Source organism: Symsagittifera roscoffensis, chromosome 2, assembly GCF_963678635.1.
Source record: "Symsagittifera roscoffensis chromosome 2, txSymRosc1.1, whole genome shotgun sequence".
NCBI lineage: Eukaryota > Metazoa > Xenacoelomorpha > Acoela > Convolutidae > Symsagittifera > Symsagittifera roscoffensis.
In genome coordinates this window covers 42,946,613-42,960,292 of record NC_087063.1, presented here as the reverse complement: position 1 = coordinate 42,960,292, position 13,680 = coordinate 42,946,613, and the positions used below count along the sequence as shown (strand labels likewise).

The following is a 13,680-nucleotide window of genomic DNA, read 5'->3' as shown; positions in this document are numbered from 1 at the left end:
CGTCATCCTAGCCTCTCTTTCATGTGACTCCTTGTTTGCCTGTGCCAGGCTCTCCGCCAGGCATTGATCGGTGTTGCGAATCAATTGAGCCTGATCAACCCTCGCCTGCGACACCACGTGCGTTAGTTCATCTCTCAGATTCTCTCGACCCTGGTGAGCTCTCTCGTCAACCTGATCTATTCTCTTAGTCATGTCCCGTCTCAGTTCATCCAGACCATTCATTACGCCAGCGAACATGTCACTTATATCGCCAGTGGCCCCAAATGGCGGGGTTAGTCCCAAAGAAGATGAGGTCAACTGCGGCTGTAGCCTGGTGCTTTATGAAGCACCGCCTTTTTGCTTGCTCATCGACGTCATCAATCTGTCGAACGTTGATGACGCTCCCATGGTTATCCCATCTGATATGGGCCTGGTCGGCGAGGCGGACGACGCCTTCCTGCTCATGTCGTTCCTTGGGCACGGTGAGAAGTTCACATCCGGATGGGTTATCTCCGGGTAGTCATAACTGGAAGATAAACCTTCAGTTCGTAGTGACGCCATGCGCTCATCGTACAAAGACTTCCAGCTCTTCTTGGCCTTCGAACCTAGTTGTTCTTCACTCGGAGGGTTACTTCGGAGGGTTCCCCAAAAATCTTATTTTCGTCCCCTCCTCCGTCATGCCGAAAGTTCTCCCAGATATAACGTTCAGTTTTAGTCCCTGTTTCCTGGGTTCCTCTTTGTGTTCTACTTTCGTCGTTTTACCCAGAATATTAAAACTTTCCCGAAGATCTGTGCTCTCCAGCTCCGATCTTACCCATTGCTCCACTTCTTTCGTGGCTAGGTCCTGTTTGACATTCTGCAGCGCTGTCCTTACCGCCAGACCGTAATCCACCTTGATTGGGCTAGCCGACTCTGCCTCCAGGTTCGAGCTACCACCTCGTCAGGCAGTGTCTTTACCTTCTTAGTCGTAAAGGTGCTCGGTGTGGTCTCCTTTCTCCGAGACTCGGCCTCGTTCATCAGACGTGCTCGACTGGCCTTGACACCCGAAAGCGCCTCTTCGTGGCGGGGATGTTTCGCGTCGGCTACTGCATCCCAAAATTGAGTGCAATCCGACTTGAAATGTCCCTCCAAATTACAGAAGAAGCACCTCGGACCATATTTCATGATGAGCCCTCTGACGTGCTCTTCGTGATCCTCGTCGGTCGCGTCGACGTCATCGAGAAAGTAGCCTATTGCCTTCATGTTTTGTTCGTATGGAGAACACGCGGAAACGTGATTGTCCATCAAACCACAATTCGCACACGACCTCCTCTTATCCATGTCATCGCGAGGTTTGTACCAACTGGAGTTCGCACCAGTGTTTGTCCCGCTATAGTTACCATAATTGCTGTAACGGTTTTGCGCCCTCGGTTTTATGAGCAAATACTCGCGTGACTTCATACGCAAATCATCGGGCGTGGGTACCTGGTCAAGTGACAGGGTGAAGTGTGTGGCCAACATCGTTTTCAACTCCTCACTCTTTACTCCGTCCATGAACTTCGAAGCAATCGCCAAGTTCCGCTCGGATATTCTCTCATCGGGATTGCTTCTCCTCCTAAGCAATTCAAGGTCGTCCAAAAATTTATCTATGGATTCGTCATCTCTTTGACGCCTCTTTTCGAACTTCACCATAGCCTGGTGCCCTTGTACTCCAGAGCCGAAACGATTCAGCAGGATGTCGAATATCTTGCGAGCGCTGTCTCTTTCATTGGCTCTTTTCGCCATTATGCAATTTAGTGCCGTACCCTCCAGGTTGCTCGTTAGCGCGCTGCACTCTTGTTTCTTGGAGAGATTCTCTTCCTCAAAGTGTAACTTCATCACCTCTATCCAAGTATCAATGCAGCCGTCGGACTCGTCTTTGTATGACTTCGGCTTTTTCAGTGTCCTTCTTGACCTCTCTCCTCTCTCGGTTGACTTCGAGAGTTTGGTGATGAATGTTTCTAGAGATCTGTTCAGAGGCTCAAACATCAAAGCATACATCGTCGTGTCCTGTGAGACTGTAGTCAGATCTGGCACTGAACTGACTTGTGGCACAGTTGGCAACCTTGTCTCCGGAATAGCATCTGCCTCCGGCGGGACTGAATTCGTCCAGCTAGGCCTCGACGGGGCTGCCCTTGGCCGCTCCCTATTCCTAGGTTCGTAGTTCGTTCTCGAGCTTTGCTGGGCTCTGGCATAGCTGCCCGTACCATCTCCATCATTCGCATGGCGTGAGCGCTCTCTTGGGTTGGAACGCTCCTCCCAATTGCCCCCGTTCAAGATCGCGTCAAGCTTCCGCATCATTAAGTCAGATTTGGCATCTAACCTTTTTTCCAGGCTAGTCATCGTGTGGGCGTAGGTACTATCATGATCGTTCAACAATCGCTCGATCTCCCTCGTCATCCTAGCCTCTCTTTCATGTGACTCCTTGTTTGCCTGTGCCAGGCTCTCCGCCAGGCATTGATCGGTGTTGCGAATCAATTGAGCCTGATCAACCCTCGCCTGCGACACCACGTGCGTTAGTTCATCTCTCAGATTCTCTCGACCCTGGTGAGCTCTCTCGTCAACCTGATCTATTCTCTTAGTCATGTCCCGTCTCAGTTCATCCAGACCATTCATTACGCCAGCGAACATGTCACTTATATCGCCAGTGGCCCCAAATGGCGGGGTTAGTCCCAAAGAAGATGAGGTCAACTGCGGCTGTAGCCTGGTGCTTTATGAAGCACCGCCTTTTTGCTTGCTCATCGACGTCATCAATATGTCGAACGTTGATGACGCTCCCATGGTTACCCCATCTGATATGGGCCTGGTCGGCGAGGCGGACGACGCCTTCCTGCTCATGTCGTTCCTTGGGCACGGTGAGAAGTTCACATCCGGATGGGTTATCTCCGGGTAGTCATAACTGGAAGATAAACCTTCAGTTCGTAGTGACGCCATGCGCTCATCGTACAAAGACTTCCAGCTCTTCTTGGCCTTCGAACCTAGTTGTTCTTCACTCGGAGGGTTACTTCGGAGGGTTCCCCAAAAATCTTATTTTCGTCCCCTCCTCCGTCATGCCGAAAGTTCTCCCAGATATAACGTTCAGTTTTAGTCCCTGTTTCCTGGGTTCCTCTTTGTGTTCTACTTTCGTCGTTTTACCCAGAATATTAAAACTTTCCCGAAGATCTGTGCTCTCCAGCTCCGATCTTACCCATTGCTCCACTTCTTTCGTGGCTAGGTCCTGTTTGACATTCTGCAGCGCTGTCCTTGCCGCCAGACCGTAATCCACCTTGATTGGGCTAGCCGACTCTGCCTCCAGGTTCGAGCTACCACCTCGTCAGGCAGTGTCTTTACCTTCTTAGTCGTAAAGGTGCTCGGTGTGGTCTCCTTTCTCCGAGACTCGGCCTCGTTCATCAGACGTGCTCGACTGGCCTTGACACCCGAAAGCGCCTCTTCGTGGCGGGGATGTTTCGCGTCGGCTACTGCATCCCAAAATTGAGTGCAATCCGACTTGAAATGTCCCTCCAAATTACAGAAGAAGCACCTCGGACCATATTTCATGATGAGCCCTCTGACGTGCTCTTCGTGATCCTCGTCGGTCGCGTCGACGTCATCGAGAAAGTAGCCTATTGCCTTCATGTTTTGTTCGTATGGAGAACACGCGGAAACGTGATTGTCCATCAAACCACAATTCGCACACGACCTCCTCTTATCCATGTCATCGCGAGGTTTGTACCAACTGGAGTTCGCACCAGTGTTTGTCCGCTATAGTTACCATAATTGCTGTAACGGTTTTGCGCCCTCGATTTTATGAGCAAATACTCGCGTGACTTCATACGCAAATCATCGGGCGTGGGTACCTGGTCAAGTGACAGGGTGAAGTGTGTGGCCAACATCGTTTTCAACTCCTCACTCTTTACTCCGTCCATGAACTTCGAAGCAATCGCCAAGTTCCGCTCGGATATTCTCTCATCGGGATTGCTTCTCCTCCTAAGCAATTCAAGGTCGTCCAAAAATTTATCTATGGATTCGTCATCTCTTTGACGCCTCTTTTCGAACTTCACCATAGCCTGGTGCCCTTGTACTCCAGAGCCGAAACGATTCAGCAGGATGTCGAATATCTTGCGAGCGCTGTTTCTTTCATTGGCTCTTTTCGCCATTATGCAATTTAGTGCCGTACCCTCCAGGTTGCTCGTTAGCGCGCTGCACTCTTGTTTCTTGGAGAGATTCTCTTCCTCAAAGTGTAACTTCATCACCTCTATCCAAGTATCAATGCAGCCGTCGGACTCGTCTTTGTATGACTTCGGCTTTTTCAGTGTCCTTCTTGACCTCTCTCCTCTCTCGGTTGACTTCGAGAGTTTGGTGATGAATGTTTCTAGAGATCTGTTCAGAGGCTCAAACATCAAAGCATACATCGTCGTGTCCTGTGAGACTGTAGTCAGATCTGGCACTGAACTGACTTGTGGCACAGTTGGCAACCTTGTCTCCGGAATAGCATCTGCCTCCGGCGGGACTGAATTCGTCCAGCCAGGCCTCGACGGGGCTGCCCTTGGCCGCTCCCTATTCCTAGGTTCGTAGTTCGTTCTCGAGCTTTGCTGGGCTCTGGCATAGCTGCCCGTACCATCTCCATCATTCGCATGGCGTGAGCGCTCTCTTGGGTTGGAACGCTCCTCCCAATTGCCCCCGTTCAAGATCGCGTCAAGCTTCCGCATCATTAAGTCAGATTTGGCATCTAACCTTTTTTCCAGGCTAGTCATCGTGTGGGCGTAGGTACTATCATGATCGTTCAACAATCGCTCGATCTCCCTCGTCATCCTAGCCTCTCTTTCATGTGACTCCTTGTTTGCCTGTGCCAGGCTCTCCGCCAGGCATTGATCGGTGTTGCGAATCAATTGAGCCTGATCAACCCTCGCCTGCGACACCACGTGCGTTAGTTCATCTCTCAGATTCTCTCGACCCTGGTGAGCTCTCTCGTCAACCTGATCTATTCTCTTAGTCATGTCCCGTCTCAGTTCATCCAGACCATTCATTACGCCAGCGAACATGTCACTTATATCGCCAGTGGCCCCAAATGGCGGGGTTAGTCCCAAAGAAGATGAGGTCAACTGCGGCTGTAGCCTGGTGCTTTATGAAGCACCGCCTTTTTGCTTGCTCATCGACGTCATCAATCTGTCGAACGTTGATGACGCTCCCATGGTTATCCCATCTGATATGGGCCTGGTCGGCGAGGCGGACGACGCCTTCCTGCTCATGTCGTTCCTTGGGCACGGTGAGAAGTTCACATCCGGATGGGTTATCTCCGGGTAGTCATAACTGGAAGATAAACCTTCAGTTCGTAGTGACGCCATGCGCTCATCGTACAAAGACTTCCAGCTCTTCTTGGCCTTCGAACCTAGTTGTTCTTCACTCGGAGGGTTACTTCGGAGGGTTCCCCAAAAATCAAGAAAAAAGGTTATGTTCCCGCGATAAAGTCTCCAAAAGCGGTCCACCTAACTTAAAACTAGGTTGGCTGACTCCGAACCAACAAATTCTAAAAAATTTTTCTTTTCCGAGATTATCAACCCAAAAACGGTTGCGGTCCGGAAACGTGGTCCAAAACGTCGACTTATGGTACCAAAAATATCCCGATCGGTTGGCTATTCTTTGAGAAATTGCCAAAAACGTGTTTGTCCAAATGGGCTTTTTTCACCACCTATGTAAGTTCTGAGATTTCTCCGCAATTCCTAAACTTTTTCCGCAATTCCTAATGAAAGTGCCTAAAAATAATTATACGAGCGTAGTAGCCCTGTACGGCACTGGAATAATGCAAAAAACCGGACCAAAATTGGTTTGGAGACAAAAATTTGGCCAATAACTATCAAATTTGGACCCTTCGATTCCTTCCTTTTCCAATCCTTAAGTCGTTAGCTCTATCCACGGAGCTAATCGGAGGGTTACTCAAGAATTTTACTGGCAGCCGAGCACGTTATGCTAGCACGCTTCTAATACAAAAAATTTTATTGCTCTAACTCTAAAAAATCAAAAACTCGATCCCCAAAACAGATTGACAAAATTCAGAAAATTATCGAAATTTTGACCGAAAAATTTTGGTTTTTTCCAACTTTTACTGAGTCTTTTCTCACGCGGTTTGTTTAGTTAGGGGATCGAACTACATAGCTACTCCCTATATAAAAGTTTTTGCTGTTCGGAGAAGCTCGGATATCCAAAAATTTGGGGGTCTATAGTTTATCAAAAATCAGTAATTTTCGACAAAATTTTGGTGTTTCTTGGGTCTAAATAGGAGATAAGTAATATATAGTGGGACAATAATCTATTAGCAGTCGTTAATGAATATTGCTAAACCCTCTTTTCCACCAAAATACCCGAATTAAGACCCTTAACTCGGAAATTTGTGATCGACGGATGTTACAATCGGACCGCGCCAATCGTGCCCCCCACCACTTAAGTTTTAATGAAATAGTACCCGAACGATACTAAAATTGTCTCAACGATACCCAACAGTCGTTGTGGACGTTGTCCCCATGTCCTTGTTGAGCGTGGAACACGTCGGTCAGCGTGCCACTCTACCCTCCGGTCACCGGCAAAATCACCATTAACGTGCTTAAACACTCAAATTACACTCAAGGGAGGGTATCCAACCCTTCACCAAAAAACACAATCTTTCTATCAGAAAAGATATAAGTCAATCTGAAACAACAACAAATAGAAAAGTCAGATCACATCTCGTCCGGAAATAACATATAAACTGTCACTTTATGTTTTTTATTGTTTTTGGTCTTTTTTGGATTTTTTACAGTTTTTTGTACTTTTTTGTTTTCAAATAAATTTGTTTTTTTCTTTTTCTTGGTTATACACTATTTTTGTTTGGTTTTAAGCTTTCTCTTTAATTGTTTTTGGTCCTGGGACCTCGGGACAAGCGGGCTCTAGACTTCCCACCTAACCCTCCGGCCCCCGGAATTTTCGGTGTTAACTAAGTTAAAAAGCTAAATAGTACTAGACGGAGGGTACGCACCTTCCCCCTAGTGCAATAACGGTCATTAAGGCCTCTAACTCGGGCATACGCCCGGATTGGAGGGTTCGTCGCTGAAACGCTTGCTGGTCATGATGGTCTTATGCCTTTGACAGGCCCACCCAGGAGCGCCATAAAAACGTCTATGTAACATTCGCCCAAATACTACACAGCGACGGACCGTAGAAAAAGTACCTATTAACAACTGGCAGGCGTCAGTTACCTTATTTCTACTCGTTTTTCACCGTCTCGACCTTGCCAGTTGATTTTCTGGTCTGTTTAGGGCTAAGTAAAAAGTTACTATTTTTAGGCCATCAGTCAAACGACTTTTGATCAGCTTTCGTTTACATGCGAACACAACCACATAGGTGTGTCTCGGATCCTCAGACTACGTGATTGCCATTAAAAACACGGCTCGAACAACCTATTTTAACATGTTTTTGTGTGACAGTTCTATATTAAATCCATTGGAGATGGATTTACCCTTTCCTCTTTCTAGCTACTCATATTCTAAAATATCAAATAATACCGGTGTTAATTGTTAATTCAGAGTTTTACGACATCCAAGTAGCTACAAAGTCAGTCTTATATAGTCCCTTCACATAAAACAGTCTCTGGTGGACCAAGCCTCCGCTCCCGTAATCTTCCTGAGATAACGTCCTTATCTCTTCCAATTTGTGGCACAGGAGGGTTCCGTGGAATATTCCTTCCCCACTGAAGCTTCCTTCTCCACTAATATTCTATGCTAAGAGTCTTATCGTGTGTTGTTGCCACGACAAGAGGCTTTGTGTTTTTCGTCTCTTGTGCGACCGTTTTCCACAATATTTGTCGTTGTTCTGTTTTTTCGTCCTTTTTCGTCAAAATGGCCGTCTTTTTTGTATTTCTGAGAAATATTCACTCTGCGATAGAAATTTTAAAAATAAAAATTCTAGAATATTCCTACCCTCCTTCGCAATACTTTTTTGTTAATAAGGCCTTTATTCGTTTTTTTCTGTCCCGCCGGAAGGTCGCGCTGTGCCAATCTGGCAGAATGGCACATTTGCGAAGATTTTCTGAGCTTCACCGAGTTTTTCATCCTTGACAATGAGTTGGCATTTGGATGCTTTGACGTGGTAGCCGAAAAATTTACCCAGTGATACAATTTTATTGAGGACGATTCGTAGATTGCTTAATTTACCGACTGCGTTTCCGTCGTCTGCGTTTCCGTCGTCTGCGTACCATTTCTGGGTTACATCGTCTACTGATAAAAGTTTTATGAGGGGTATTATGGCTAGACCGTACCTGGCCGTTGTTAGTGGATCCCCCTGGGTTGTCCCTTCTTGAGAGTAGATTGTTTTTTTGTTAACGAATAGTTTAGATGGATTGGAATAGGAGTTCTGAATCGCTGTTAAAAGGGAAGGGCAGGTATTTCCGATGTTTTTTAATGCCAGCTTTAGGTTCAGCGAGTTGAAAGCGTTTTCGGCATCTATCAGTAAAACAGCATCGGCGGAAAATTTGCTGTATTGATTTCTTAGCGTGTGGATTGCATATTCAATGCCACATTTTTGTCCTAGGCAGAGTTGGTAGTTTGAACCAAGCGACATGAGTTCGTTTTTTAGGCATTTAGTTATTGTTCGCCCTATTATCCTACGCACAACTTCTCCTATGCCTATGGGTCTTACCCCTGGATTCTTATCTAAGGGTATTAATCTGCATGCGTTATATGGTTCCATTAGTTCTGAATTTAGTTCTTCTGTGGCCAATTATTTGACAATTTGAGCAATTGTTTTTGAAATTTCAACTGATTGTTGCCCGAAGTGTGTTAAAATACGTCTCCATTCATTTGCATCGAGGCCAGTTGGTCCATGCGATCCGTGCGTTCTCATGGCTGCCTTCTTGATATGTTGACCGTTTATCCGATCAAATATCGATGGATGGAAAGGAATTGTTTCGTTTGAGACTGGTGTAATATAGTTCTCATCAATTGGTTTAGATGGTGGGTGTTTCTCTATGAGACTCTGTTCTACTGTCTTACCTTTGACAATCTCGTCAAGCGAAAGAACGCCTGTAGATGTGTCTGTTATTTTTGCAATTGCGCTTGATATTTTTCCAGTATTCATTAGTTTGTTGAACTGTTGTGCTTCAGTTTCAGTTTTTCTTCTACTTCCTTTCAACAAGCGCATTTGCAGCGCCTTTCCTTCGTTATATAGACCATCCAGGTCTCCGTCTTGCCATTGCTTAAGTTGCCTTGCTATTGTTTTGGATAAAGATCCATCAATTTTGGACTTTGTTTTGCACAGTAATAAGTGTGGAAACATCATTGCTGCGTGCATTGCGAAGGTATTTTCGTTGTTTTCTATTAGGCTGTTCAAAGTTCTATTGAGGGTTTCAATGAAGTTATAACCAACTTTATTTTTTGACAAGATCATAAAGACCGGTTTCCAGTGGACCACTTCGGTGTATATTTTCGTGGTGGTTTCTATGAGTTCTGGACAGGGGTTTGACCATGGGTCTTGTATTGTTCTAGGTTCTATAGTGGAGAGTTTTGTGAGTGTGGGGCAGTGGAAGGGTGAGGGTGCATTTGTGGGAGCGTGGTTGCAACTAGGGTTGGGGGATTGCATTCATGCTTGTCGTTAGCTGAATGAAATTGGGAGGTGCAGCGATGACAACTGAAGTCGTCACAGTGATCACTGCTGCGGGCTAGGCCGCTGCATTTTACATGCATTTAGCCTGGGCATGTGAAGCACCAAACTCCTCCGCCTCGCAGGCTGCTTTTACAAATAAGGCAGTGTGTTTGAGTAGCCATTTTAGGAACGACGGCGGTGTCAAGTTGGCGAGAGAATTTATAGATTAAATTTGCAAGAAAATTTGTAAAGAAATCATCACCGTAGAACGAGAAATGGATGCCATCACGGCAGAACATTTGAGGGGTTAGGTTTAGGTTGAGGTTTGGCGAAACACTACGTGTATGGGGGTGTACAAATCTGTTTATCAAATTAAACAGCACATGATTATGAATATAAATTTTGCGGTTTTTATTTCGGAATTATTACAGTTCTGAGTTGTTTTGGGGATGATCAGTGTCTTGGGCTGAAACTTGTTAGTGATGAGGTTAATCAAGTTTTTCCACTGCTGCTCTAATTCTTGTGGATGTAGCCTGTTGTCATTGTATCCAGCAACTATTGTTACTGTATTTAGGCGCTTTGGTCTGTATTGTAACACTGTTTCAAACAGATCATGAAGCGTTGCGCGCGGTAGGAGTGAATTGTTGATTTTACTAGGGCTGGTTTGTTATATTTGGTCCTTGAAGTCCCGATAACTAGTTTCTGTGAGAACTCAGGGATGCGTCTTGCCTGGAATCGCGGCATCAACCTAAAACACAGACAACTGGGGCGAGAAAGGAAGCTCTTTGGGGTGATTTATGAATACTTTCACTTAGGGTTTAAAATTGCTGAGGCAAAAGCGATGAAAAAAAAGGAGTGGTACAACCTGACGTCGATTTAGAGGTCGATTCACCAGCTCACTCCTTCTTGCGTCTAGTTACGCCAGGGAAACTTCACTCGCCTACGGCTGGGACGGCAAGATTTAGTAAGATAACCAGAAGAGGAAAGCCCAGCGCGCATATAATATGAAAACACACAAGCGGTAAATTTGAACAAAGAACTATTTAATAAGTTTATCACAACAATTAGTTAAAGGTTTTCATTCGAATGTCCGCCATCAGAACTAAAAAAATGAAAAAATACTAAGACAAGGAGACCCTGTACAAATAAAAACCCAAAATAGAAAGCTAAGCAAGCTATGCACGGTAATCAGAAGTTCAAAAGTGTCATAGTAACAAAGGTTACAGTCAGGAGTCCCTTCATTACGTATTCCAGTCAAAATCCTATTAATTTTCCAGATATGGAAGTGAAAATGATAAAAGAAAAGGACAATTGCTTAGGTCCTTTTCAATTAAAATCAATACGGGTTACGTTTTCTTCAGAAAATATAATATACAAGTGTTACAAATAAAAAATTTCGTCGAAATTTATTTTGTTATTTTTTACTCCGAGTACGCAAGCGGCGTTCGCAATCTGTATTGCCAGGGAGATTCTCTGTTTTAAAAAGCTGCCTGCTCTGGGTTCCTACAAAGCATGCTCAAAAAATTTCTGTGCTGGGGCCGGCCGCGCCCTGAATTTCAAAAGCTAGCGGTTGAAAAAGATATCCATCATTTACAACATCTTAATACTTGTCATTTTTTTGTTCTTCCGCTTCAGCGGCAGCCGTACCAGGGTTACAAACAGACCCGGCATTAATCCTACAAGGAACTAAGGAGTCTACTACCATTACATCCCACAAGAGCTGCTTACCAACAGCCCATAAAACGAGCGTCAAACCGTCTGGTCGCTTCTGATCGGTCTTGTAGAGGTGTCGTGGTTATAAAAAAGACGGAATGTGAGTAGAAGATAAACTCTGCTTTATAAGGGCATTCAGATTTGAATGCCTAGAGAATCTCCCTGCACTTTTGAGGCGAGAAAAACCATGCCAACCATCCTCGGTAACGTCTTTTCCGCACAAGCATTTATGCCGTTCGCATATTTTTAAGCCTAATCGAAGTCCTATCGCAATTCTGAGTTGTTGGTTCGACAGTTTTAACCTCAAATTTTTGCACGGGATGACGTTTAACCATTGGGAGCCAAATCTATCTTGGAACGCGTTGAATCTTTTTACGTCTGTTGGTTCGAGTCGTAAAATCAAGTCTGCAATTTCGCTGTAAAAAAATTGGCTCCGTCCTCGCGCATCATCATAGGTTCCATCCACAAGCTCCAAACCAAAGATTTCGCTCAAGGCATCTTTCGCTCCTACTGCTGAGGCTAAGAAAGCGGGTAAAGTGAGCAGACGAGCGGAAGAAACGCCCAAGCGAGCATGGGCTGCCGGGAGAGCTGCTTGTAAAAACTGGTTATCATCCATTTTCACGTAAGTGACCTTGCCGAACGAATTTCTTAGTAATTTGTCGTAGCGTTCCAAAAAATCATTTTGCAAAAAATAAGGGCTCGTACGCAAAAAATATAGGAGTTTTGGCATGCTAAAGCAATTTTTCAGGAGGTAAAAACCATAATGGGCGTCTAGTTTGTCAATGACATCCGAGATTTTTTCAAGCTCCTTAATTTTTTGTCGAGCAATTCTTTTGGGCAAGGTTATCCTAAAATGAGGAGTTCTTCTTTTGTTTTTATTTTTATTTTGGGGCATATTTTTTGAAAAAAAATGTTAAAATTGAATTATACTGTGTCTTAGTAGTGGGTCCCAAAAACGAAGTTCGCACTTCTCAGTGTTCAAGCTCAGGCCGTAAATTTGTTCCGATTTCAGAAAGTTTTTAAGGTCCCAGAGTACTACCCTATAGTCTTCGGCTAAATTTCCATCATCTAAATACCAGATGTTAATTTTCGACTCCAACTGTTTGACTAGTGTATGAATTGTTTCCGCGAAAAGGGTTGGGGCTTCAGGATCACCTTGCTGAGTTCCGTCTTCTGACATTATGACAGACATTCCGTAAAAAAGATAACTAGGTTTACCATAAGCGCAATGGGTGTAATTATACAATTCAGGGCGATTTGAATAAACATGATTAAGCATTTTTTTCTCTATTTAGAGAGTTGAAGGCATTCTTAAAATCTAGTTTTAAAAGAACAGTGCATTTTGGATTGTCGTCGCGTTCAATTAGGTTTCGAAACGAGTGCGCAGCTATTTCTGCTCCTCGTTTGGTACCGCATCCTACCTGTAGGTTTCCGAAAAAACTTTGTCGCTCGGAGAGGGCCTTGCTTCCAGCGCATTTAGACGCGATACGTCTCAGCGTGTTGCCTATGGCAATCGGTCTCAACCCTCCGTCTATCTTTATGAGGGCGATAAGCTTTGCGCCAAAAAAGAAAGGTCTTAGGGGTTCGGGTATTTTGCCATCTCCAATGAGGTTTATCAGATAGTAAAAGATTTCAGAAAATTAAGACCTGCACTGCCATTCGACTTACTAATAAGATCTATCAAAATTTGAGGAAATATTTTATCAGGACCTCCTGCTGATCCGTTCGGAAAGAACATTATCGCGTTGTATAGGTCGAAATTGGTTACGAAACAATTATCCAACTTTTTTGGATTTAGAGCTGCAAATTTGGCTTGCTGAGGGTGCTTAGAAGATAATTTTTGATAGTTATCAGTTGAAAAAGGAGCAATTTTGTCATCCGAAGCAGCAAGTTTTATTCCTCTCTTTACATTTCCTTCATCGAGCTTACTATTATAAGCTTTATTCTCTGCTCGAGGTCACTCAGAGGCGGGCTTGAAACTTGGGGATGGGGTTTTGGAAATGACACGTCATTTGCTCGAATTTATTTATATATCAAAGAGCTAATGCTTGTGGTCTGTTTGCGTCCACTTCTTTTCGGTTGTTCCAAAAAAAAACAAGAACGACGTTAAAAAAATTAGCCATTTTGTAACATCTTCTACATTGTAGACCATGTCATTTATTTTGTCCGACAGACTTTCCGCCAAGGGAACACGCGAGTCTTTTGGTACTCTCTTGAGTACTCGGACATTTGAGATGGCTGTATTAACATAATTGTCTAGCACTAAATCATTACCTATTGTTGCTTTATTAACAGATTTTACATCAACGCATAAAAGAAACTGAAACTATTGGGTTTTCTTAGAGTCGCTAAGAGACATATTTACACAACTGATATGATACC

General features: G+C 44.5%; 1 protein-coding gene across 1 annotated transcript in view; it reads right to left on the bottom strand.

The window, feature by feature from the left end:
- The window catches only part of LOC134840669 (3-hydroxyisobutyrate dehydrogenase, mitochondrial-like), a 99,355-nt gene extending 88,708 nt beyond the window's left edge, over positions 1–10,647 (bottom strand). Inside the window, exon 1 of the mRNA XM_063856637.1 lies at positions 10,627–10,647. The gene's annotated coding sequence lies outside the window, so the exon portion shown is untranslated. The remainder of the gene's footprint in view (positions 1–10,626) is intronic.
- Between the last annotated feature and the right edge of the window lie 3,033 nt (positions 10,648–13,680).